The sequence below is a fragment of the Coffea arabica genome, chromosome 4c, assembly GCF_036785885.1.
Source record: "Coffea arabica cultivar ET-39 chromosome 4c, Coffea Arabica ET-39 HiFi, whole genome shotgun sequence".
NCBI lineage: Eukaryota > Viridiplantae > Streptophyta > Magnoliopsida > Gentianales > Rubiaceae > Coffea > Coffea arabica.
In genome coordinates, this window is record NC_092316.1 from 11,759,820 (window position 1) to 11,783,551 (window position 23,732).

At 34.6% G+C, this 23,732-nt stretch overlaps 2 non-coding genes across 2 annotated transcripts; both read left to right on the forward strand.

Moving 5' to 3' along the window:
• The first annotated feature begins 5,299 nt into the window (after window positions 1-5,299).
• On the forward strand, window positions 5,300-5,406 carry LOC113740483 (small nucleolar RNA R71). Its single transcript, XR_003460479.2, has one exon. It is a non-coding gene; the product is annotated as a small nucleolar RNA R71 (small nucleolar RNA).
• Window positions 5,407-19,818: 14,412 nt separating this feature from the next.
• On the forward strand, window positions 19,819-19,924 carry LOC113740505 (small nucleolar RNA R71). The gene has a single exon (XR_003460500.1). It is a non-coding gene; the product is annotated as a small nucleolar RNA R71 (small nucleolar RNA).
• Window positions 19,925-23,732: the final 3,808 nt, after the last annotated feature.

Genomic DNA, 23,732 nt, shown 5'->3' on the forward strand with positions numbered 1-23,732 from the left:
TGAAAACGCGATTTAGTGACAAAACGCGACTCAAGTCGCGTTTTATGTATCGCGTTTTTTATCTTGATCCAGGCTTGAAAACTCGATTTACATAAAAACGCGACTTTGAGTCGCGTTTTCAAGGCGTGTTTTTTGTTCTGTAGGTGCAGAATTGAAAACGCGATTCTGCACAAACGCGACTCGGAAGCGCGTTTTATGCTGCGAATTTTAGCAGAAATTCATTTTTTACAAAATTACAAATGGTACCCCAATCACTCAAAATTCATCCTAGATCATTTGTTTGCCAAACTTACCAATGTATGCACATGTAAAACACTATAAACATGCATTTTACCCCTTTTCAATGAATCAAAAATACCTTTGACGCAAATCAAGGGGTTGAGTTGCTTGATCAAAGTTCGCCTTTTTCTTCTCATTTGGTCACTTTTGCTTCCATTTGTCAAACCTATAACACAAAAACAACAAATTAACTAAAACACTTATTCAAACCACAAAATCACACCTAATTAACACATATAACATAAACATTGGGTTGCCTCCCAATTAGCGCTTTTGTTTATAGTCGTTCGCTCGACTCACACGTTCAGTTTCTTAATTTGAAGAAGAGTCGCCCAAAAGACATATGAGTCCTTTGGGCACAATTTCACCTGCCAAGTAGGGTTTCAATCGTTGTCCATTGACCTTAAACCTTTCATTTCTTGAATTTGCCACTTCAACCGCTCCATAGGGAAATACTTGAGTGACTTCAAATGGTCCAGACCACCTTGACTTCAATTTTCCTGGAAATATCCTCAGGCGTGAATTGAATAAAAGTACTTTTTGCCCTACCTGAAATTGTTTAGGAATAATGTGCTTATCATGCCAATATTTGATCTTTTCTTTGTAAATTTTGGCATTTTCGTATGCATGTAACCGGTGTTCCTCCAATTCACTAAGCTCAAGTAATCTCCTTCCACCTGCAAGATTAAAATCCATATTAATTGCTTTAATAGCCAAATAAACTTTATGTTCAATCTCTACAGGTAAGTGACAAGCTTTTCCATAGACTAAACGATACGGCGACATCCCTAAGGGAGTCTTAAATGCCGTTCGGTAAGCCCATAGTGTGTCATCTAGCTTTGTAGCCCAATTCTTGCGTGATTTATTCACAGTTTTCTCCAAAATGAGCTTTATCTCATGATTAGCTAGCTCCGCTTGTCCATTGGCTTGAGGGTGGTACGGGAGTGATGTCTTGTGCCTACAGCCATATTTAAACAATAAGGAATCCAGTTGTTTGTTACAAAAATGTTTTCCTTCATCACTTATTATGGTCTTAGGTATACCAAATCTACAAAAAATATTCTTTTTAAGGAATCGGAGTACAACCTTAGAGTCATTAGTAGGTGAAGCGATTACTTCTACCCATTTAGAAACATAATCCACTGCTACTAGGATGTACTTTTTATTAAAAGAATTTGGAAATGGTTCCATAAAGTCTATACCCCATATATCAAATAATTCAACTTCTAAGAAGGTAGTTAGGGGCATTTCATTCTTTCGAGATATATTTTCAGTTCTTTGGCATGCATCACAACTTTTAACATATTCCCGAACATCTCGATACATAGTTGGCCAATAAAACCCTGATTGCCATACCTTTGCCACAGTTTTTGAAGTGCTAAAATGACCACCTGTTTTAAGGTTATGACAATGATATAAAATATTATGTATCTCATTTTCGGGAATACATCTACGTACCATACCATCGGCACAATGTTTATACAGCAATGGTTCCTCCCAAAAGTAACTTTTGACATTATGTAAGAATTTCTTCTTTTGATGGTAATTAAACCCCCTTGGAATCTCTCCACTTACCAAAAAATTAGCAATATCAGCATACCATGGAGAATTGATAATTGCTAGGACAAACTCATCGGGGAAATTCTCTTGAATAGGAACTTGATCCTTGACTGGAATATATTCTAGGCGTGATAGATGATCCGCTACTAAATTCTCCGTTCCCTTTTTGTTTTTTATCTCCACATCAAATTCCTGCAATAAAAGAATCAACTGAATTAGTCTTGGTTTTGCATCTTTTTTATGTAACAAATATTTAAGAGCCGCATGGTCCGTATATATAATAACTTTAGATCCTACTAAATAAGGTCTAAATTTATCCAAAGCAAATATCACTGCCAATAGCTCTTTTTCTGTAGTTGCATAATTGAGTTGTGCCTCATTTAGCAACTTGCTAGCATAGTAAATGACGTGCAACCGTCCTTCTTTCTTTTGTCCCAAAACAGCTCCAATCGCATAATCACTTACATCACACATCAATTCAAATGGTAGTGACCAATCGAGCGAAGTTATAATTAGGGCTGAAATCAATTCCTTCTTCAACCTTTCAAATGCAACCAAACAATTGTCATCAAATTGAAAAGGGGTATCTTTACATAATAAATTATATAATGACTTTACTATTTTAGAAAAATCTTTAATAAAACGTCTATAAAAGCCAGCATGTTCTAAAAAATTCCTTATCCCCTTGACATTGCTTGGGGGTGGCAATTTTTCAATGACTTCTATTTTGGCTTGATCCACCTCAATTCCTTTGGAGGAAATCTTGTGTCCTAGGACAATTCCTTCTTTTACCATAAAATGGCATTTCTCCCAATTCAGTACAAGATTTGTTTCCTCACATCTCTGCAAAATCAATTCCAAATTATGAAGACAATGGTCAAAAGATGAACCATACACAGAAATATCATCCATAAATATCTCCATAATTTTCTCAATATAATCAGAAAAAATAGCCATCATGCATCGTTGAAAAGTTGCAGGAGCATTGCATAAACCAAATGGCATTCTTCTAAAGGCAAAAGTGCCATAAGGACATGTAAATGTGGTCTTTTCTTGATCCTCTGGAGCTATAGTTATTTGATTATATCCTGAAAAACCATCAAGAAAACAGTAAAATTCATATCCAGCTATTCGCTCCAATAATTGATCAAGAAATGGTAAGGGAAAATGATTTTTTCTTGTTACCATATTTAACTTACGATAATCAATACACACTCTCCACCCTACCACAAGTTTAGATGGAATTAATTCATCATTTTTATCCACGATTGTAGTCATTCCATCTTTCTTTGGTACCACATGAATTGGACTAATCCAAACACTATCGGAAATAGGAAAAACTATACCTGCGTCAAGCCATTTAAGAATTTCATTTCTTACCACCTCTTTCATGTTTGGATTGAGTCTTCTTTGTGTTTCCACCACTGGTTTGCAACCGTTTTCCAATAAAATTCGATGCATGCATATAGAAGGACTTATACCTTTAATATCTGAAATTGTCCATCCAATTGCCTTATTACGCCTTCTTAGAACTCTTAACAACTTTGCACACTGTTCATCATCAAGGTCAGCACTAATAATTACAGGTAAAGTTTTATTTTCTCCAAGAAATTCATACCTTAGATGAGTCGGAAGTGGCTTGAGCTCTAACTTTGGAGGTTCAATTTCTGAAGGTTGTGAAAATCCTTTTTCTTGGCCAAGACTTTCATACAAATTACCCCTTTTATAAGGTGCTTGAAAATCCAAGTACTTGGCCAATTCTTCAATTTCTTCACAAACATCTTCTTGCTTACCTAAACTCATTAAACAATACTCAAGAGGATCTAAGTCAAAGTTGACTTGACTCATCTCTTGGGTTAGTTTATCAATTGTGCCAATAGAATAAGCATGATCGGTAAAAGAAGGGTATTTTTCCATTTCATTCAAATTAAATTCTACCTCTTCTTCACCTACTTGAAACTTAATCTTGTCATTTTTGACATCAATAATAGTACCTGCAGTAGCTAGAAATGGTCTACCTAGAATAATTGGCATAGATATATATTCTTCCATATCTAATACCACAAAATCCACTGGAATGATAAATTTTTGAACTTTTATCAATACATTCTCCAACACTCCCAATGGATATCTAATAGACCGATCCGCTAGTTGCAAAGTAATATTAGTGCGTTTAAACTCATGCAAACCCAATTGTCTAGCCACCGTTAAAGGTATTAATGATACACTAGCACCAAGATCACACAATGCCTTAGAAAAATCAACGTTACCTATGGTGCAAGGTATAGAAAAACTTCCCGGATCCTTCAACTTCGGTGGTAGCTTATTTTGAATAATTGCACTACATTCCTCCGTTAATGCTATTGTTTCGCAGTCTTCCAACTTTCTTTTTCTAGTCATGATTTCCTTGAGAAATTTCGCATAAGACGGAATCTGCAAAATAGCATCGGCAAAAGGAATATTAATGTGCAATTGTTTGAAAAGTTTAACAAATTTTTCAAAATCTTTATCAAACTTATTTTGCTTTAATCTTTGTGGAAATGGAACCGCAGGAGGTATTGGAATGGTAGTGAAAGATGATGGTTGCTTTTCTCTTGGATTCTCCCGACTATTTTCCTCCACAATCGCCTCTTGGTTCCTCTGCTTTTTTTCTTGTTTTTCGTTCTCATCTTTCTCAATTTCCACCACTGGAGGATCTTCTAATTGTCTACCACTACGAAGAGTAATGGCTTGCACATGCTCCTTAGGATTGACCTCTGTTTTGTTAGGTAATTCTCCTTGATTTCGATTATTCAAAGAACTAGCAATTTGACCAATTTGGACCTCTACATTCCTGTACATTGTAGTGAGTTGATCCAGTCTCCCTTCTACTCGTTCAAATCTGTCCGAGGTAACCTTAGCAAGTTTTTCCACTGCAATCTCCCAACCCAGTTTAGTTTCAGCTTGTGGTTGCCTTGATTGGAACCCCGGTGGATTGGTTGGCCTTGGTTGATTTCCTTGGTCTTTCCATCCAAAATTTGGATGATTTCTCCACCCTGGATTGTAAGTATTCGAGTAGGGGTTATTTTGAGCATTACGATTGTAATTATTGACGAATTGTACCTGCTCAGAATCAACACACTCATTAGTATCATGTTCACCTCCACATATAGAACAACACGCTACATGTGCATTAGATGAACTTGGACCAACTCCACTTTGTCTACTTAGCAACTTCATCACATTATTCATTTGAGCACTCAGCATATTGAGAGTGTCCATTTCGATCATACCTGCGTGACGTCTCGTATTATCTCTTTCATTGGCCCATTGGTAGTTATTTGCAGCCATTTCTTCTATCAAATTCTGAGCTTCTTGGGGTGATTTACCCATTAAAGCTCCACCTGCAGCTGCATTGATCATAGTTTTAGTGGAAAAAGCTAAACCATTATAGAAGGTTTGTATGATTAACCACTCCGGCAGTCCATGATGTGGACATTTCCGAAGCAAATCCCTAAACCTTTCCCATGCCTCATATAATGATTCACCTTTCAATTGGCTAAAACTAGTGATATCCATTCTTAGCTTAGTAGTCTTACCTGGTGGAAAATACTTATTCAAGAATGCTCTTGATAAATCATCCCATCCGGTGAAAGTATTACGAGCATGAGAGTGTAGCCAAAGTTTGGCCTTATCTCTCAATGAAAATGGGAACAATCTTAGCCTTATAGCATCATCACTAACTCCATTCATTTTAATTGTATCACAAATTTCCAAAAATGTAGTTAAGTGTGAATTAGGATCTTCTACTGCATTACCTCCAAATTGAGATTGTTGAACCATTTGGATAAGTGATGGTTTAATCTCAAAATTGTTAGCATTTACCGCTGGCCTTATTATACTTGTTTGAGATCCTGGTGTTCCTGGTAAAGCAAAATCTCGTAGAACTCGCCTATTTGCTTCATTTTTGGCCATCTCTTCCTCAAATGGTAGATCTATTGAGATTTCCTCTATAGGTTGCCAAATCTCTTGTTCCTCTTGCTGTGGTGGATGCCTCCTTTGTCTATGTAGTGTCCTCTCAATTTTTGGATCGAAAGGTGTAACTTCCCGAGACGCCCGGTGCATACACTACAAATAGAAATAAGAGATATTATGCAATTTCAATTGTCAAAAACTGATTACAATATAAGATTAAATATAATCAGCTCAACTAATAGAAATAAATCTGTCTAAATTAATAGAGTTGATTAGGCTCTAATATTGCCGCTCCCCGGCAACGGCGCCAAAAACTTGACGGGTGTTTACTTTAAGTGCAAGTTTAATTCCGAATTATATCCGTTTTACTGCAAGTATACAGGCTAAAATTGTAATATTTGGTATGTATCGGGTCGATCCCACGAGGAGCAATTAAACAATTATTAGATACTAATTTACTCTATTATTTAGACTCACAATAACTTTGAGGAGAAAATTCAGAAGTTAATTCAACTACCAAATTCTTAACTAGATAAATGCAATTTCACAAAAGGACTAGAATTCACTAAATATTAAGATCTAGGGATGTAGATTCCACATATAACACAAAAGATCTAAAACGAATGTATTTAACACTTGTTACTACTCTTGTTTAACAAAGGATTCATTTCCAACAATACCAAAATCACATTCTCATGATAATAATGGGTTAAAACAGATTAGTTTTTCCTAATCTCTTGGTAAATACTAAATCTGTTTTGTGCATACATGAAATGTAGATTTCATCCACTTGAATGTATTTCTATTCTCATGAATACACTCTTCAAGCTCTACTTGTCATTCTATTATTTTTACCATTTCTCAATGAGTAAAAACAACTACAACCTTGCTATTGGTGATCAAACAACAACAAGTAATCCAACATACACAAGTAGATAAGTTAATACAAGATATAACAAGTATAAATCACAATCACTTCATATCACTTGGCCATAAGCTTCATCTACTCCCTAGATAAAGGAAATTAGCTACTCATGAATGATGAAACACTCATAACTTCATTAATGCAAATCATCATGAATTTACAAATACAAAAAGAGTAAAGAAAGTCTTAACCAAGATATGGTGAAGCCTTCCAAAAATCTCCTTGTCTTCAACTTAGATGATTACAAGATGAAACCTCAATTGTCCCTTTTGCAAGTACCTAGCTAGAGAAACTATGTTTTTTTAGTGAGGACACTAGCTACGAATGGATGTCCAGACCTCCCTCAGTGTCTCTGCATCCCTTTTTCCAAGTCAAATTCTAACCTTTGATTCCCAAATCTCCACTTTGTTAGCATAGTCAAAAACCAATATTTTTGACTTGAAAATAAGCCCCCTTTCTTGCCCTTTTGTCTTCTGAGGCATGTGCACCGAATTCTCTTGCAGATTGTAGCTGGAAAGTAGTTTGAACATAAGAGAATTGACTGAGCAAATTGCAGAATTACGGCCAGAAAACGCGCCTACACAAAACGCGGTTACAAGTCACGTTTTGTGTACTCGTGTATTCACTTTGGCCTTATTTCATCTGCGATTTTCTGTATCATAAAGGCCGAACTGGCTTTTGTGCAAAACACCAAAGTTGTAACCCTTTGAGTTAACTTTCCAATGCTCTAAGAATCATCCAGATCGGAGTTGTCTAGCCTGAGATATGACCAAAATACCAAAACCTGGTAAAACCCCTGTTTCAGATTCCGACCACAGAGTGCAGCTTCTGTATTCCGACATTTTTGTCCATGAAGATGGTAGAACTGGATTTTAATGTCTTCATACAAATTGTAGCTCTCTTTCTTAGCTTTAAATTGGTATAAAGATCACCTCAATCCGATCAGTGTAGCTCCAGATATAGTCGAAATACTGAAAAGTGTCAAAACTGTCTTGACTTTTTTTTTCCACGAATTTTCTCCAATTAACTGATAAAAAAATCACAAATCCTCAAGCAAAACTGTCTTGACTTGCATTTCCTTACTTAAACGTTTTTCACTTCATTTTTCTTTTTACCACTTTGAATTCATCACCAAATTTCTATTTTTCACTTCAATTAACATCCTTTGGTGATTGAATCATCATTCCTGCATAAAAATGAAGTTTTTACCATTAAAATCACTAAAAATGCAATATTATCCACTTTTACCAAAAATATATAATTTTACCAAAAACCTATTTATTTTATTTATAAAACTAAATAATCACTCAAAATTAACTAATAAAACACACTTAAAAATACGTAAAATAAACTCTTATCACTAGGGCCTTGGATCCAAGGGTTTTACATAGATCCGAGCTCGGATCTAGTTTTTTCCATTTTTGTTTCCTTGTTTAGCAGTAAGATCCGAGGCCTCTTTTATATAGATCCGAGCTCAGATCCATTGCTCTCGGATCCACTTCTCCAGAATCTCAAACGAGGGCTCGTATGTGTAGCTTTTGAAAATGGATTCGAGGTCGGATCTCCTTCCCCTGATTCTAGCTTCAATTGTCTTCCTTTTTCATGCAACTTCTCTTCTTGTTTCACTTATACGTTATTCTCCATGAAGTGCATTGCATTTTCTCCAACTTAAAATGGTGTTTCATGCACCAATAATCTACAAAATACTACATGTTTATGTATTAATCCACTCATTTTGCACATTTAGTTCACAAGTAACACTTGAAAAAATTTTGCACTAAAAGGTTTAAACATGGCTATGAACCCCTAAAAACCCAACAAAAACTTGCATTTTATCAAATGAAATCAATGTGAAATATTCACTTATCAAAACTCCCCCACACTTGAATCATTGCTTGTCCTCAAGCACTACAACAAACCATTCAAACAATAATTCAAGTGCCAAATAGAACATATGCTTTATCAAATTCAATTCTTTCAACTCGACCTTTAATCATTATGCAATTCCTCACAATGTACTTAATACTCATCATACTTAATAAAGGGAAAACAATTATACCTGAATTTAACCACATTCAAATCAATCTCTCTCCCTTAATTGGCTCCACAAATAACCGACTCTCACCATCGCGAGGTAACATTTTCCTTTCCCATTTGTTTACTTCTCAAAATTTCTGCTAATGAGAGAAGCTCACATACATACTAATTACTAATACCTGAAATGTTGCAAATGCCTTTTGATGCGAGAATCGACACTTTTAGGTGAAAACCCCTGATTACTCCGCACTTACACATTAAGTTCTCCATACCTTTCTAACCCAAATACCTTTTTACGCGAAAATCAATATTTTTAGATAAAGATTTCCGGTTACTTAGTACTTAAATCGACGGCGTGAATTTATTATTGTTTCTCTTTTTTTTATTCCACCCCTCTTTTAGCATGAAAATGAAAAAATATTACCAACAGACAATATCACTGCTGGGCTCTCGGCTCTTGAACACTAGGGCCAGGCTGAGGGCGAGTGGAAGTAGAAGCTTCGCCAGTAGTGCCACCTCAAATCAAAGAAGCTCCAAAATCCATTGGGATTGCCAATGATTTCAGCAAGGCAATCGTGACTTCATTAATGGATTTGGTAGGCATTGATTTGTCGACACTAACATTAACCTAGAGCTTGTCAAACAGTAAGGAAAGGAGACGAGGAAATCCAAAACAAGAATTGTCGAGTCGCATTCGGGCTGTGGTGTACATATAATTGATGATGATACTCAGCAATGGAATGCCAGTTAGTTGCGCTCCCACTCCATGCATCACTTTATCCAGGAAATAGATATCACTATTCCAAAACTCTCGTTTACTACTTTTCTTTGGAACCACATTATGCACAAAAAGATATTATATCAAGTGATATCGAGTTTCAAATGAATCTACGTATACTATCTTCTTCCTGAAACTTCTTCAATCTCTATATTGACCTTTGAATCATGCCACAACTTCCTCAATCTGCCAAGGATCACACGCCTTAAACTCTTTAGTTAGCTTCACATCAACCCCGTCATCCTTAATTTTGATGAATTTAGCAATTGTTTCCTGTTTGATGACTAATCTTTTTCCACGGACCCAGGAAATGATTTTGTTACCATTATGTCTATGCTTATCCTCCACATTTGTATAAAATTCTCTCACCAAATTTGGATAATAGTGTTGCGGCAAATGAAGAATATTCTTCCATCCAAGTTGAGCAAATACCGTGGAGACATTGTAATGATCATCCACCTCGGGCGCTAAATGTTTTTCGGTGATAATCTCCTTGGCTAATCCTGCCTCATACCACGCTTGGTTCTCGAGAGAGGTGAACCGTGTGGTATAGTTCGAAGGTACTTCTTCTTGACTTGTTGATGCTTGCTTGCATCCTGATCGAGGTGGTCGTTCAGGTGAAGAAGACTCTTCCTCCGAAGAAGGTGTTTCTTCATGACTCGGTGAGGGAGTCGACTCACGAATAACAACTTTTCTTGTGTGAACCATTGTGCCTATATAAATAGCCAAGTTAGCTCATGTGATCATGCAAAGGTGCACTTAGTACAAAAAATATCTATTAAAATCAAATTCTTGCTCCAATCATCCTTTTTAATTCCAACTAATCCACATTAACACAAGTTGAATCATAACTCAAGAATTCTCTTGATTGCAACTCATGTCATACACTCTCAAGGCATAATCAACATGAAAAGAGTAAGTACTACAGAATTTCCACTGCTAATGTCACATAAAATCACCTTTCCCTAACATCTTAAGGCCTAAACACTTCACATATAACTCACGGTTGAGCAATGTTCATCCAAATTGTTACATTTTGACTTGCAAATAAATCATAATATTCTAATAATTCTAAACAAGTCAAATTTAACAAAAATAAGGCATGAAAAACACAAGTGAATTGTGACAATTTTTATTAGCTTAATATATGAGAAAAAATAAAAATCTACACCACAAATATCTCATTACTAAGCATCAAATAAGTGTAATGACATTTCTAAGCATAATAGAACATCGAAACAACTAAACATCACAACTAATATGCATACCCCAAAACATATCAGAAAACTCAGGAAATTGAATTTTAGGAATTCTAAAATACCACAAGTAGTTGAGAAATCTTATCTCAAATGTGTACAGTGATGCTAGAGGATGCTAAAGATGCTAAGTGCAGGAAAAAAACAAGCACAAATTCAGCCCCCAAATTGATGAATTGTAGTTTGAACTTCCCTCCCTTTTTGAAGATCAAAGACCACAAAATTGATGTTTTTGATGCAAAATTCTTAATGGTTAATGATCACAAAATGTTGGAGGATGATTTCATGGTAGAAGATTGGAAGATTTTTGGTTGAAATGGAAGATTGGGCAAAAGAGGGTTAGGGTTTTGAAAGAGCGGGTTGAAGATGAGAAGAAGAAATTTGAAACTGAAGCGAAGAACTAATTTTTTTTTTAACATTCTGGACCGATCCTAGCTCAGATCTTTTTGATAGGGGCTCGGATCTATGTCCCCTCGAATCCATGTCCACAGAAGATCAGCCGATGCTTCGGATCCAAGGCATTTCTCTTGGATTCGAGCTTGGATCCTTTTTCTGCAAAAATTGCAGAAACTGAAATTTTTCCAATTCTAATGAACTTTTTGTGCAATTTTCGAATTACAGTTGAAATGAAAATTTTCACACTTTTACCACCACACTCAAGTGTAATATGCCCTAAACAACCAATCCAACCCTTTAAAATGAATAAAAAACATCTAGATTGTAAATCGAGGGTTCAAGTTGTTGAATAATTTTTGCATTTTTGACGCGAAAAATGCACTTATTAGCACTAAAAGCAATCAAATAAGTACATGAATGCATATAAACATATTATCATCAAAACTCACTTGAAAATCATAAAATTAAGTGTATCTTTTGACGTAATATTGAGAAATTTAAGCACTCAAGATCAGAAAGCAAGATTAAACTTCCTCATTTCAACTTTAGCTCTTGAAGTGAACTTTAAAGATGATCCTTCAAAATTAGGTAGCCCTACAAAACCAATGAAACACATTTAATTGGATAAAAATCAAACCAAACTGCAAGAAATACATAAAAAAACAAACACAACTAATAGAAATTTTGGATTGCCTCCCAATAAGTGCTTTGTTTAAAATCATTAAGTTTGACTTTCTTCATTCATCTTGAATGATTAGATGAGATTCCCAAGGAGTAAATCACTCCTTTAGGAACTATCTCTCCGGCCAAATAAGGTTTCAACCTTTGACCATTCACTTTGAATGTGACACCATTTTCACCCTTAATTTTCACCTCTCCATATGAAATACTCGAACCACTTCAAATGGGCCGGACCATCGAGACTTAAACTTGCCAGGGAACAATTTAATCCATAAGTTATACAATAGTACCTTGTGTCCTTTTTCAAAGTGCTTAGGGATCTTGTCATGCCAAAATTTCACTTTTTTCTTGTAAATTTTGACATTTTCATATGAAATTAAGCGCAACTCTTCCAACTCACTAAGTTCGAGCATTCTCTTTTCACCTACAAGTTTAAAATCAAGATTAATAGCCTTAACAGCCCAATAAATTTTATATTATATTTCTATAGGTAAATGACACGCTTTCCCATAAATGAGCTTATATGGAGATATGCCTAACGACGTTTTAAACACCGTTCTATATGCCCACAAAGTATAATCTAGTTTTCTTGACCAGTCTTTTTTCAATCTATTTACGATTTTCTCCAAAATGAACTTAATCGCCGGATTCACCCACTCCACTTAGCCATTGGCTTGAGGATGATAAGGAAACGATATTTTATGCCCACATCCATATTTAAACAACAAAGTATCAAATGATTTGTTATAAAAAATACTTACCTTCATCGCTTATAATAGCTCTTAGGACACCAAACTTATAAAATATGTTTTGTTTAAGGAAGTTAAACACAATTTTAACAGCATTAGTTTGAGAGGCAATGGCCTCCATCCATTTGAAGACATAATCAAGTGCTAAAAGAATGTATTTATTGTTAAAAAAGTTAGGCAATGGTCCCATGAAATCTATGTCCCAAACGTCAAATAATTCAACTTTCAAATACGTAGTTAGAGGCACTTCATTTTTTCTAAAGATATTACCAATTTTTTGGCATTGATCACAATTCTTAATCCAATTTCTAGCATCTTGGCAAATAGTAGGCCAATAAAAACTCAATTGTCATACCTTTGTCACGATTTTAGTTATACTAAAATATCCTTCCGTTTTAAGGGTACGACAATGTAATAAAATGCTATGTAACTCTTCTTCTTGAACACATATTCTAATTACACCATCCGTACAATATTTGTAGAAGAATGGCTCCTCCCAAAAGTAATATTTGGCATCATTTAAAAATTTCTTTCTTTGGTAAGAATTCAAATCACTTGGTAGCACTTTACTAACCACAAAATTGACCAAATCGGCATATCATGGTGATTTTTGAATAGCCAATAAGAACTCATATGAAAATTCCTCTTTAATGGGAATTTGATTTTCTTATGGGGTGTTCTTGATCAAAAAAGTTAATCCGCGACTAGATTTTCCGAGTTATTTTTATCCTTGATCTCCAAATGAAATTCCTACCATAAAATCCATCGAATTAGTCGAAACTTTACATCTTTCTTATTTAAAAAATATTTAAGTATTGCATGATCGGTGTAGACAATGACTTTAGATCCTACTAGATAAGATCTAAACTTTTTCAATGCAAATATCACCGCATACAACTCTTTCTCCATTGTCACATAATTGATTTGGGTTTAATTAAGCATTTTACTTGTATAGTAAATGATATGAAATATCTTATCATGTTTTTGCCCAAGAACGGCTCCTACCACAAAATCACTAGTATCGCACATCAATTCGAATGGCAAACTCCAATCTAGTGATGTTATTATTGGTGCAGAAACAAGTTCCTTCTTCAACCTATTAAAAACAAATAAACATTTTTTCATTCAACCTATTAAAAGCAAATAAACATTCATCATTAAAGTAAAAAGGAATATCTTTGGAAAGTAAATCACATAAAGGTTTAGCAATCTTGAAAAAATCCTTAATAAACCGTCGACAGAATCTTTCATGTCCAAGAAAATTGCGAATACCTTTAACATTGGTTGGTGGAGGCATTCTCTCAATCACTTCCACTTTTGCTTGATCTAACTCAATACCTTTTGAAGAGATCTTATGGTTAGAACAATACCCTCACAAACCATAAAATGATATTTTTTTCAATTGAGTACAAGATTTGTCTATTTACATCTTTACAAAATTAGATCTAAATTGCTAAGACAATGATCATAAGTAGATTCAGATACAGAGAAGTCATTCATAAATATTTTCACGATTTTCTCACTAAAATCGAAAAAATTGCCATTGTGTATCGTTGAAAAATGGCAGGCCCATTGCACAATCCAAAAGACATTTTTCGTAAGGTAAAAGTGCCTAGGGACAAGTAAATATGATTTTCTCTTGATTTTTTTGGTGCAATAACTATTTGATTGTATCCTGAAAAGCAATCCAAGAAACAATAAAAGTCATATTCCGCCAACCTTTCTAAAATTTGATCTAGAAAAGGAAGAAAAAAATGATCGTTTCTAATAGCCGCATTGAGTTTTCTATAATCAATACAAACTCTTCACCCAACTGCAACTCTTGAAGGAATCATTTCATCATTTTTACCACATAGTATAATTATTCCACCATTTTTAGGCACTACATGAATAGGAAAAATTCAAATACTATCAGAAATTGAAAAAATTATACCTGCATCAAGTCATTTAAGGATTTCTACCCTTACCACTTCCTTCATTTTAGGATTTAATATCCGTTGGGTCTCAGCCACTGGCTTAGCATTTTCTTCCAATAAAATTCAAAGTATACAAATGGCTGGACTAATTCTCTTGATGTCGGAAATGGTCCATCCTAGGACCTTTAGATGCTTCCTCAAAACTCGTAAGAGTTTGTTAAGTTGCTCCTCATCAAGGGTTGCATTGACAACTACTGGCAATGTCTCTTTTTCTCCAAGAAATATATACTTAAGGTGGTTGGGAAGCGGTTTGAATTCAAGCCTTGGAGCTTGCTCATAAGATGGTAGAGGAAGCCCCTTTCTTATCTCGAAATCTTCGTATGCATTGTTTTTTTTTGTAAGGGATTTGTGCCTGCAAATAATGAGTCATTTTTTCTACTTCTTCCTCTTGCAATCCTGCACCATTTAAACAAAGTTCAAGAGAGTCATAGTCAAGATTAACTCGACTCATCTCTTGTGTCAATTCATTACATATGTCAATGGAATAAATATGATCGGTAAAAAAAAGATACTTTTTCACTTTATTCAAATCAAACTCCATCTCTTTTTCGCCAATTTGAAACTTGAACTTACCATATTTAATATCTATTATAGTACTTGCAGTGGTCAAAAATGGTCTACCAAAAATAATGGGTATATTGACATCCTCCGCCATGTCTAAAACAACAAAATCAATGGGGATGATAAATTTTTACACTTTAATAAGCACATTTTCAAGTATACCCAACGGATGTCTAATAGACCTGTTAGTCAACTATAAAGAAATGTTAGTACGTTTTAATTCATTCAATCCCAATTGCCTAACCATAGTTAAAAATAGGGGTGCAAACGAGCCGAGTCGAGTCGAGCTTTGGCCTTATCGAGTCGAGCCTTGACTTAATTTCATCGAACTCGAACTCGAGCTCGAGCTCGATGAGCTGGTAATTTTCAAACTCGAGCTCGACTCGATTCGAGCCGAGCTCGAGCTCGAGTTCGAGCTCGAAAAAAATAAAAATAATTATTTTATTTTTTAAAAAAATAAATAAAATAATATTTTTTCTTAATAAATAATAAAATATTACGGATATTTATGTAATTTCACTATTAAAATAAAAAAAAATATATATATATACTCGAACTCGCGCGCGAGCTAACGAGCATAATGTTTTGAGCTCGAGTTCGAGCTCGACTTTGGCTCGACCAGCTCGAGCTCGACTCGAGCTTGAATCGAGCGGCTCACGAGTGGCTCGATTCGTTTGCACCCCTAGTTAAAGACATCAATGAGGTACTAGCACCAAGGTTGCATAGTTTTTCAAAGAACTCTACACTACCAATAGTGCAAGGAATCGTGAAATTCCCTGGATCCTTCAACTTTACCGGCAGTTTGTTTTTTATAATAGCAGCACATTCCTCCATTAATGCAATAGTTTCAATATCCTCTAATTTCTTCTTTTTGGTCATTATTTCCTTGAAAAACTTTGCATATGAAGGAATCTATAAAATAGCATTCACAAATGAAATGTTAATATGTAATTATTTAAAAATATTGACAAATTTTTCAAGTTCGTTATCAACTCTTAATGGCTTCAATCTATGTGGAAATGGAACTGGTGGAGGAATTGGAATCATTTTAGAAACCGATTGTTCACTCACTTCCACTTTGTCTTTTCCTTTACTTTTTGATAGTGAGATAATTGTGCATTTTATTCGTTGGTGTTTGGTCTTGATTTTGACCAATTATTGTGCAGAGTAATGGGTTTCTGTTCATATTTGGTATTTGTGTTATTTGCAAGCAACCGATGTCAAAGTGACAAAAAGAGACAAATTTCCAGAAGACTAGTCATTTCAGAGTGTGCCCACGCCAAAGACTGCATAGCTGCGTTAAAAAGACGGACCGCGCGATCCATTCCTAAAAGCTGCCACTACTCTTGGGAGATGTGTTTGGAGCTACGTGGGATTAGGAAACCTCTTCAGAGAAGACTTTTGACAACAATTCAAGGAGGAAAATAAGGAAGCAATCCTTTTTAGAAACAAACTCTGATTTGGCAAGTAAGAGGGCGACGGAAAGACTTTAAAAGGAAGACTGCAATAGGCTAGGAATCTTATCTTCTATCTTGGACCTTTGTCTTGTTGGCTTTTATCTTTGTCTTTTCTTTGATAGTGCATTAGAGAGCCTAGCCGCCGTATCTACTTCTTCTTCATAGACAAAATTACTTTGAAGCTTGGAATCACATAATTGTTATGAAGCAAGGCTAAGTTCTTTAATCTAGTTGAGAAATAATTAAGACCCAGTGCACAAACAATTGTGAGATCATTTTAATTGTTTTGCTCTATTTTAAATTCCGCATTCGTGGGTATTTAATTATTCTTTGTTTTAACAACCTATTATTGTTTAGATTTATTGGATCAATTTGGCTAGTTGTTCAATAGTTTGAATAATATACCGCCAATTAGGGCAAGAGTGCATATCACTTGATTGTCTTAAATTAGTGGCGAACGACACAATTTCATTGCCTCACAAATAGTCTAATCTGGGTCGTAGGAATAGTTAATCTAGTTTAAATGAACCCGCATGTGTGTTTGTTAACTAGAATTGGGTCTCTCTAATTCCTAAAGCTGTGAATAGATTAAATCCTTCGAGCATCTCTAAGGTTATCTATTTTACAAGGGAGTAGTTTAAGAGCGTCTCTGGACTACCGTAAAATTAAGGAGAGATTGAGAGTTTGGCGGTTGTTAAATTGCTAGAACCAATTTATTTGTGAGCGTGTGAATTATTCTTGGTATCTATGATCAATTGCATGAACTGGTGCCGAAATTATCTCCTTGATTAAGTCGTGTCAATTAATTATTTATTATAGTCTTTAACTATTGCACTTTTGTGAATTAGACATTTGGTACCCTTGCATCTTTAATTTGTTTCTTTTATCTCTCTTCCAAAAAATTCCCCAATTATCTATGTGTGATAAGTCTACTAGTTCCCGAGGAGACGACCCTACTCACTACTATACTCATTCAGTTTTGGTAGTAGGTCTAATATAAATTTTATTTTTGGTAGTTTGACAGCCTCCACTTTTCTTACTCTCCTCTACTAACTCACTCCCCTGCTTGTCTTCTTTACTCTCATCTTCTCTTATTCTCTCAACAATCGGCGGCTTACTCAATTGCTTGCCATTACGGAGGGTTATAGCCTTCACATGTTCCCTTGAATTCACCCCAGTCTTGCTAGGTAACTCTTCTTGGTTCCTATTGTTGATAGCATTGGTTATTGGACCTAATTAGATTTCAACATTCCTTTACATATTGGTTAGTTGATCCATCTTACCTTCAATTCTTTTAAACCGTTGAGTAGTAGACCTAGCTAACTTTTCAATTTTATCATCAGATGCATTTGCCTACTTCTCAATTGCCAACTCTCAAATAGGTTTAGACTCCGTAGGTGGTCGTTTTGGTTGAAAGTCTGGTGGATTCGTTGGTCTTAGTTGATTTTCTTGATTCTTCCATCCTAAATTTGGATGATTTTGCCACCCCGGATTATAAGTATTGGAGTATGGATTATTTTGAGGCGGACGGTTGTAATTATTGAAATATTGAACTTACTCAATGCTCGTACAAATAGAATCATCGTGATCCCCTCCACAAATAGTACAACATGCGACAATTGCACCTTAATTAGAACTAAAACCAACTTGCTTATTAAGCATCTTAACTACATTATCCATTTTTGCACTTAACATATTCAATATATCTATTTCAAACATACCTGCAGGTCTTCTAGTATTACCTCACTCGTTGACCCATTGGTAATTGTTGGCAGCCATTTTCTCAATTAGTTGTTGAGTTTTCTCGGCTGATTTACCCATAAAAACTCCTCCCTCTGGTGTATTTACATGAGCCTTTGTTGAATAGGCGAGTCCATTGTAGAATGTTTGTACTATAAGCCAATCAGGTAAATGACAGATGTCGAGCCTGTACAATAATAATTACCTACTCAAGAAAAATACAAATTTTGTATATAGCAGTGAGTAGGGTCGAATCCACAGGAATTGGGGATAATTTGTTTCTTCCAGAGTCCGAAGTATGGGGGATTTTTGAAGAATATAAAATAACTAATTAACTAATTAATGAAACAAATAATAGAAATAAACAAGAATTAATCAATAACCAATACGATTCTAACCAAAAGTACAACTTTTCAGACACGATCCATTCAACTGATCATCGATGCAAAGATAATTCAATTACTCATTAATAGATTGGTTATAATTGTCATACACGCGATAAACAACCAGTCTTTCCTTATTTTTTCGATAGTCAAGGTACGACCATTAACTATTTTCCTAATTAAGAAATAACCCTATGTACGACCATAGGATTTAATTTCTCGATTGCAATAAGAATTAGAAAAGCCCAACCCTAACCAACAAACATGCTACGAGGGTTCATTTAAGTTAGATCATACGTTTTCCTAACATGAAACCAATCATGCTAGTCGCCACTGGTATTAATCAATTGAACAATTACAGATTCAATCAATTAATCTGACAGTAGATTATTAGATTAATTCGAATATCGGGCCCTTGACATTCAAATAACAAAACAATCATAAGAAATTAAACTAAAAAACGTACAAATACCAATGAATAAAAGAAATAAGTAAAATAATTCGATCTCACAGATGTTTGGAACCGAGTCTTCAAGTTGACTTTCGACTAGATGAGGAACTTAGCCACGTCTCGTAGAGAAATTTCCACTCGAATTAGTAGAATTCATGAACATCAAACTTTGTTCTTAAAACAATCTAATATATTTCACACAAGAAGAGTAAAGGCACGAAGAAGAAATTATCTCCTGTCTTGCGGCCTCAGGACCAAGACGAATAATAGAAGAATCTCCCTAATCTAAACAATGACTAGTCCCTCATCTCATTGGTTTTTCCACCGAATAAGGAAAACAAAGAGATAAGGCAACTAGTGAAGTTTCCTTCTTTCTTGTTTCCTAATGCTAGTAAACTACTAGTCACGAAAGGAAAGGCATTGGTTTAGCACATCTTGGAGCCGGATTTGCAAGGATTCTCAAGACTTCCCATGTGCACGGCATTTTCTCAAGAAAGTCACCATTTTTCTACTCCACTTCCTGTAATTAGATCCAAATACCAAATATAAGTATATTTCAACAATTAAAACAATATTTGATAAGGACAAAGAGGAAAATTAACCATAAAATTAATAACAAATTATGCCCTATCAGAAAATCATGGTGTGGACATCTTCATTGTAACTCTCGATAACGCTCCCAAATTTCATATAATGTCTCTCCTTCCTGTTGAGAGAAACTAGTTATATCCATATAAAACTTTACAGTCTTGCCAGGTGAAAAGAACTTATTAAAAAAAATTTTAGATAAATTTGTCTAGGTGATAAAAGTATTAGGAGAATGAGATTGTAACCAAATCTTGGCCTTGTCCCTTAGTAAGAATGGAAACAATCTAAATTTAATTGCATCATCACTAATCTAGGAATATAGACAACTGAGAATTTGGGCCTTCGATAGCATTACTTCCATATTAAGATTGTTGCACCATTTGTATAGGAGATGGTTTAATCTCAAAATTATTCATAATTACCGTAGGTCTCACTATACTCGTTTGCAAAGCATCACCTCCAGGCAATGCGAAGTCCCGTAATGCTCTTCTATTCATTTCGTCAGCCATAGGTTCAATTGGTGGAGTATTTCTCCTTCTCCTAGAATCTCCACAGCTTCTTGTAGTACTTGCCTTCATTGTCGCCTCAGAGTTCTTTCAATTTCTAGATTCAATGAAACCATTGCGCGTAGAGTGTGATGCATGCACTACAAAGATCAAAATACAGAAAATCTTACCACAACTAAACAAGCTAAGTAAAACAAATAAACAGGCCACTCTACCTACTAACTAAAAGATATTTACTATACAACACAATGTTTAGATTAATAAAACTCACTTAGCCTTAATATTGTCGTGATTCTCCGACAATGGCACCAAAAACTTGATGAGACCTATACCTATACTCTAAATTTTAACCTAAGTCCCTCGTTTACTGCAAGTGTGTAGGCCATAGTTCGTAGTACTAGGAAATTAGGATTGATCCCTCGGGAAGTCACCTTCAACTACCAAGGCTTTTAGGTCACACTATTATTTGAAGTTATTAAGAATTTTAACTAGTTTAATCAACTAAATGCCAAAGTAATGCAATGCAAATTAACAACTTGAAGTAACTCAACTAAACACAAGTGTTCTAGGGTATAGAATCCACTAAATTTACCTAATCATGGATGAATTAGTTAACTATCACTCATGCTCTTGTCTTGCTAAGGATGCATTTCACTCAAGCCATCAGAACTCGCTTTTGCCAATGAATTGAACTTATCTTACAATAGAGTTTCCCTACTTTCATGGTTGCATCTCAAGTATAAACTAGATCAAGCACAAGAAATGTCATAAACATCCACCTAAGTTCACCACTACTTTTATGTATCTACTCTTTCGGTTCCATTCATTCATTTTCCATTATTGTTAGCTATTTTCATATATTAACAATAACTAAAATGGTTTGTAAATGGTGATCAAACATTCACAAGTGTTAAAGCATGAATAAATAAACTAGTAAGTACAAGATATAACAATAATCAACTTTATTCAACCATAGTCAAGGCACAAATAGTTTCATCTATCCCTAAAATAAGAAGATTTAGCTAGACATGATAGATTTAACAATCAAGCTCATATTTCTAATGTAACAAAACATTAGTGAGACAAACAAAGAGAGTAAAGAGGAAAAAATGCTCATTCAAATGAAGAAACATGATCTTCAAGCTCCATCATCTCCATTTTCATCAAAAATCCTTTAATACATCAAGAGGTCTTCAAGTTCTTCAATAGAAATGAAAACTAAACTCAAACTATCACTAAGCTAAGCTAGAGAGAAAAGAAAGAAAAGTTCTATCTCTTGTCTTCAATTTTTTTTCCAATTCTCCTCTCTTTCTTCAATGATGTGCTTTTTTTTATACATGTTTCCTCATTTCTTGTTCCACAAATTTCCTTCATTGGAATCTCCAATATTCCTCCTTCAAGTGTACAAGATGCTTTGCCAGCTTCCAGCCAGCATTTGTTATGAAACAAGAGTAAAAAAAAGTAAGTGTAAAATGTACACAAGTTGTTCTGCAAATTGCAAAGGAAAGAGAAAGATCTGCGACCTTGGATCCGAGGGCTTCACACAGATCCAAGCTTGGATCTAGTTTTTCTCATTTTCCTTTACTTGTTTTGCAACAAGATCTGAGGCCTCTTTTATATAGATCCGAGCTCGGATCCATTGCTCTCGGATCCACTTTTCCAGAATCTCAGATAAGGGCTAATATGTGTAGCTTTTGAAAATGGATCCGAGGTTAGATCTCCTTCCCCTAATTCCGGCTTCAATTCTCTTCCTTTTTCACGCAACTTTCTCTTCTTGTTTTACTTATACGTTATTCTCCATGAAGTGCATTGTATCTTCTCCAACTTAAGAGGGTGTTTCATGCACCAATAACCTACAAAATACCACATGTTTATGCATTAATCCACTCATTTTGCATATTTAGTTCACAAGTAACACTTGAAGAAATTTTGCACTAAAAGGGTTTAAACATGGCTATGAACCCCTAAAAACACAACAAAAACTTGCATTTTATCAAATGAAATTAATGTGAAATATTCACTTATCATTACTTATCAAATTATTTTTTTCCATGCGAAATAATTATATGACCTATAAATATTTTAAAGTCATAGCCAATATTCTAGTAATTTATACAACTCCCAAGATTAAAAGAGTAATATTTTAATAATTAAATATATAATTTTTAAAGAATTATTTGGTGCTTGATAAGGGTTGATGAGCATTCGACCCCAAAAGATAATACTTGGACTCAAATTGAAGTACTATTGAGACACCTGAGCTCGACTTGCACTCGGGACTCACAACTACTTGCAAGAAACTCAATTCAATTACATCCCAACTTGTGACCGCCTGTTTTTGCTATTTTTTGGAGTTCCAAAGAAGATAACTAAACATGTTTCAAAAACTTGTAATTGTGGATTTTTTTAATGGACAATTTCATTACACGAAGGAGGGACATCACTCTAGAAATTTAACTGAGTAATATAAATTTTTTGATGAAGGCGGACATACCCAACCTCCTACAAGTGGGAAGCAACTAAAAAAGGAATATTATTTCCTTGCATATTTGATATGAAAATAATATTTTTTGTCCATATTGTCTCCGACTATGAATGTATTTCAAGTTTTTCTTTTGATACAAGGGTCAGGAATTATGAATATACTATAGATTAGATTTTTTTTTCTCATGTGTAATTATTCAGTATCTAATTCCTTATACAAAATTTCTTGCTTATGCTAATCTACAAGTTTCTAGCTAGCTTCATGTATTATTAGGTGATTACGATAATGCACCGTTTAGATTGGAGAGTAAGAATCTATTAATGTGACAGAAATTTATAATTATGGAGACTCTAGTAGATTTATAATTATTAATTTTGTGGAATTCGTAACATCAAACCATGTGATGTAGTTGACTAATAAGTATTACTTCATCTGTCACATTTTACTATGCAAATCGTCATTTTTGCTTATCTACGTAGAACATCAAATTTAAAGAGCATTGATTTTAGAATTCTTCAAATTTTCCTTTATTCCCTAAACGTCAAATTTAAAGAGCATTGATTTTTGAATTCTTAAAATTTTGAGAACACCTGTGCACGCGATCAAATAGCTTGTTTAACAGCAAATCAGAACATACGAGTTATTTTGAAAATTCTAATTTCATTAATCAACTCCCTTAAATCAGCTTTTAGAAATCAGAGAGCATTCAAAACAAGTCCTAAGTACTAGAAAGTTAACAAAAGTGACTGCAGATTTAAATATTGAATTGGGTATAATTTAGATATGATAACGAGTTGCTACCGATAAGAAATTTTCTTAATAGGAAATGTGAATTTCAAGAATCCAAACCAACGTAATAAAGAATCAGAAGATGATAATTTTCCTGTCATGAGAACATTAACTCTTTTGGCACATATGCAAAATACAAAAGGATTGAAAGTACGTAAGAAAACTGCCAACATGACAATAT